Source organism: Heloderma suspectum, chromosome 13 (genome assembly GCF_057233095.1).
Source record: "Heloderma suspectum isolate Gila_16-S chromosome 13, 16-S_ref, whole genome shotgun sequence".
Classification (NCBI taxonomy): domain Eukaryota; kingdom Metazoa; phylum Chordata; class Lepidosauria; order Squamata; family Helodermatidae; genus Heloderma; species Heloderma suspectum.
The window spans coordinates 26,294,328-26,299,336 of NC_139470.1; the positions used below are offsets into that span (position 1 = coordinate 26,294,328).

Sequence of the window (5,009 nt, forward strand, 5' to 3'; positions counted from 1 at the left end):
AGGGCAACAGGTTAGGGAAGGCTGACATGCTCAATATTATACACTTGATAAATAATATTATTATTCATAATATTATTGTTAATAATGTTAATAATATAATCTGGAGGACAACAGGTTGGGGAAGGCTGACATCGCACAATATTATACACTTGATAAATAATATTATTCATAACATTATTGTTAATAATGTTAATAATATAATCTGGAGGGCAACAGGTTGGGGAAGGCTGACATCGCTCAATATTATACGCTTGAGAAATACAAATATTTCCCATTGCCCTGCACAGCTCACCCTGTAAGTCTCTCCCCGCGCGGCCCCCTGGCGTCCCATCTTGATTACACGCTGAACTAGATTTCTATTTACTCGGCTGTGATATATTGGACTTTGGTCTCCTGTTATCTCCTGTGGTGCTTTGAGTTGTGAATCACCCCCAGCAGGACCAGGGAAATGTGTAACAAAGTCATTTTCTTCACCAAACGCCATGAGAAGAATGTACAGCACCGAGGTACCTGAGCTGGGATCCCCGGATCCCCCCCCCCCGCCTCCAGCAATGGGAGGTGCTGCACTCTGAGCCAAGGTGCGGAGGCGGCCCAGTGGAGACAGTCAGGTGGAGGGAAAAGGGGAAGAGGGCTTTGCCCCCACCGCAAAAGGCAATCTCTTCTGAGAGCTTTTCTGCATGAGGCTGCCCGTGTGCTGTATCTACTGTCGGTTTCGTCACAGACTTAAGATCCGAGCCCTCCACGAGGGGCATTTTGTCCTGCTTTTTCACTTCATAACTGCTCAGTGGCACCGAGGTAAAGCAGAGCAGCACAAATACATGCACTTAAAAAGTGTTTCCTTTCACTTTCAGAAATAATACTGCATTTTCCTGCTCTGAAAACGAAACAAAGCACGTACCTCGCCAAAAGTCCTCGTTAGACACAGTCATGAAACTGGAGAGTCACGATATCATTGAAAGAACCCGGTAACAACGGGAAAGGGGATAATGTCTGTGAACTCAGTGTATGATATACAACTAAGATAAGAACTAGAGAATAATAATAATAAGCATTTGTTGTGAAGGGGAGGCACAGGTAGATATCTTACAAGATATTTTAGTGTATGTGTATTGTTGTTGTGTTTCTGTTGTTGTTGTGTTTTGTTTTTCTTTTTTTAAAAAATAGAAAATTATTATATTGAAAGAACCTGGTAACAACTGCGAGTAGGGAATGGCGAACCCACGATAAATGCCTCATGTAGAAAAGCTCTGCATTCTCCTTTGATATTGCTCAGATATTATCTGGATATTTACTATTTCTAGTTGACAAGCACAGGGTTTGATTTCGGCACCAAACATTTGACAGCTGATATTTGATTTTAGCCAATAGGATTGCACTGTGGGCAGCTCACAGAGGCAATCCATTTATTTCATCCAAGTCAAGATGGAAACCCTCAAGATGCTTCAAGTGCCTGAATTTCTGAGGTAAACATTCACATTCAAATGAGAATTCAGATTCAGTATCATGGGTTCTAAAAAAAAGAACACATGGCTGATTTTGAATATTTGCACATTTTCACTTCAGCTGCAGGTGCGGTTTATGTGGGCCTGCTAGAGGATAAGCCAGAAAAATGAGTATATCCCCATTCCACTTCTGTCTTCTTTGTTTCCCCTTCTTCATGTAAGCCAGGCTTTCCCAACCTGGTGCCCTCCAGATGTCTTGGACTGCAACTCCTAGCATTCCCATCTAGCAATACTGGCTGGGAATGCTGGGAGTTGAACAGCTGGAAGGCACCAGGTTGGGAACCAGGTTGGCTCTAGGCCCTCCCAAAGATCTCTATCCTGTCTTTCCCCCTCCTAGACCCACATCCTACTACTTCCCTGGGGTCATGGTCCCAGACTTGGATCCTGATGACTTGGAGGATGGAGAAGAGTGGGTGCCTGGAACGCTTCCTTTCTCAAGACTCTAACAAGAGAGGAGCCCCAGGAACTGGCATTGCTTTGCCTGAGGGGACAACTCTCCCTGCTTCCTCTGAGGACTCTTCTTCCTTGGAACCCTTGGTGGTGTGGATATGGGAAGGCACCCCACCTCTACGACCTCTGAGGGATGCTCAGAAAGTGGCAACAAGGGAGAGGGCCTTTTCAGTGGTGGCCCCCAATTACAGAATAACCTCCCCACCGAGGCCCGCCTGGCACCAACATGGTCATCTTTTCAGCTTCAGGTTAAGTCTGCCTTCTACTCCTAGGTATTTAATGGCATTTGAAGGGCCATTTATGTCATCTGGCTTGAACAGTTCTAGCATCGAAATTGTTTATTGAAATTGTTTTTAGCTGCTTAAATTGTTTTTAAATTTTGTATGTTAAAACATTTATACGATGTTTTATTATAATGCTGGATCACTGGTTTGTAATTTTTGTGAATTGTTGTGAACCTCCCAGAGAACGTCAGCTTTTGGGAGGTACAGAAATGAAAATAACAATAACAATAACAACAATAATAATAATATGATCCAACAGCCAAAGGCAGCAGTTGGCTCCCAAGCAATGCCGGACCCAATGTCCAAGAAACTGGGCACTGGCCTTCCAAGCCACAACAGTTTCCCGTAGAGATGGGCAGAGGTAGAGACATCCTGGCTTGAGGGTCCCTGCAAGTCCACTAGAGTTGGCTCTAGAAAAATGACTGGAGCAACATTATTTATTTATTTTATTTTATTTGAAGTGTATTCTGCCTTTCTACTAAAAATGGCACTCAAGGCCATTCACAAACATTAATAAACTTAATAAAAACAAGAACAAAACAAAGACATTGAACGCAATGGAACAACAATTAAAACGCAACAGTTTAACAGAGCAAAAACAGCCTCCAGCCCAACAGACTTGCTTATACACCAAAGGCCCGCTTGAATGAAGTGGTCTCTTTCTGCCAGCAGAAGGACGGCAGGGAGGGAGCAACCTTGCCTCCTTTGGCTGGGAGTTCCACAGCAAGGGAGCAGCCACCAAGAAGGCCCTCTCTCGTCTCCACCAAACATGCCTCTGAAGGCGGCAGTCTCAAAAGAAGGGCCTCTCCAGAAGATCTTAAGAACTGCGCAGGCCAATATGGGAGAAGGTGGTCTTTTATGTAGCCAGATCCTAAACTGTATAGGGCTTTATAGGTTGTAACCAGCCCTTTGGATTCTGCCAGGAAACAGACTGGCAGCCAGTGAAGCTGTTGTAACTACCTGGAGCGGATTCACCACACCACTGACATTGGAGCCACCAGCGTGCGCTGTGCTCCACCCCGACATGATCCCAGGCTGGAACAGGATATCCTCAAGTTCCATCTTATTTTCCTCTTTTCATCAGCCCTATGAACCTCCCCCTTCTCCGCCTGCAGAGGGAATATTCCGAGCCTCGGTTTATACGCTGAGCAAAATCAAGTGGGAAAACATTTTCTGGGCTGTATTTGGTACCATTTCTGATGGCAGGGTGTGTTCATGTGTGTGTGTTGGGTGCTTGAATGGTACACCATGAAAGTCGACCCCCTGAGCATACAAAATTAGCCGCTCAGGTGGTAACTTTGTAATTTCATTCTGTTGACCTTTCTTTCTCTCTGACAGGCTGGAAAAAAATGCATGGGCATAAAAAGTGCTCCAGTGTGGCACGCCATGCAGCAGAAGTGCTACAGTTTGGGGAAAGTGTTACAGTTTTATTCTGAAGTTCCTCCTCTCTCTCTGTCCTGGCAGAGGAAATGATTCAACCCCTGATGGGGAAATCCCCCTTCCTGGCATAACCCTACTTCTGAAATGGTCTTCCTTTCATTTTTGAAATGCGTTTGTCACCACGTGCTTAGTAGCCTGACAGAGGGAGATTAGAACCCAGGATTCGAACTCCTAAAGGCAAAAGAGATTCAAGATATCTGCAAAAGTGGGAGCCAACGGGCTCCAGCTGGCCTGAATTACCAGGTACAATCCCCATTTTATTTTTTCACAACAAAAGCAAACATTGACCATAAGAAAATGGCCAAAATCTATATTGCTGTAATCCCTTTATTAGGCCAAACAAAAATCAACAAAAACATTGTGAAAGCTTTCAAGATCCCCAGATCCCCCCACAATTACACAATTCTGTTTTGTGATCTTTTGGTTGGCCTTTCAAGTTTGTTCCTTTGCACACATGCACGTCATGTAGCGTACCTTAGCTCCCTTTCCATCCTACCCCAGATGGTTAATTTCGCTGAGTAGGTTTGTGTATCAGCTAGGGATGTATGGATGCTGTTAGATCTGTTCTGTCTGCGTTGTCTCGATTGTCAGGCACATTTCATCCCATCATCTGTTCATTGATGGAACTGGTTTTTTTTTTAGGGATGTATGAGAATTTTGTTCCACTTACACAAGTGCACATTAGCACTAATGAGCATTCACGCAAGTGTGCATTAGCATTCATGCACATTAATACAAGTGTGCATTGGTATTGTTATTGTTAATTAATTATGGCATTGTTAATGTGCATTAGCGCAAGTGCGCACTTGGGCTAATACACACTTGTGCTGCAAGTGTGCACTTGAGCTAATGCACAGTTGCACTGCAACTGCACGTTGGGCTAGTGCACACTTGCACGAATGCGCATTAGCCTAAGTGTGATTTTGTGCAAATACCTCCCCAAAGTTAAAAAATGCTCCGCAAGTCTGCATGGCTCAGAAAAAAAATGCTCTGCTGCAGAATCCACAGGTCAGACTCACGGAAATCCAAACACGTTTGAATCCACTGCAGCTCTCTCCGACATCCCTAGCTGCAGCTATTCTGCAAAATGTACAACCAGATCCGGCGCAAAATTAAAACATTCTCTTATGGTCATTTAATTCACACTTAATTAAGATCCCAGTGCAGAACAGGAAGTTGTACACTAAATTAGCCAACACGGGGGTAATAGCCAGAGAAAAACGGAAAACTAGTCTGGGACAGGCTATTGCACCCTAAATTAATTCATGTGACGGCAGATTTCAGCAATGTGGAGTAGCAGAAAAAGGGCAAGTGATCCTTAAGGCCAAACTAC

The 5,009-nt window shown here is 44.2% G+C and overlaps 1 long non-coding RNA gene across 1 annotated transcript; it reads left to right on the forward strand.

The window, feature by feature from the left end:
• Window positions 1-472: 472 nt before the first annotated feature.
• On the forward strand, window positions 473-2,757 carry LOC146336224 (uncharacterized). The gene is made up of 3 exons (XR_014785784.1): window positions 473-506; window positions 852-965; window positions 1,840-2,757. It is a non-coding gene; the product is annotated as an uncharacterized LOC146336224 (long non-coding RNA).
• The last annotated feature ends 2,252 nt before the right edge of the window (window positions 2,758-5,009 follow it).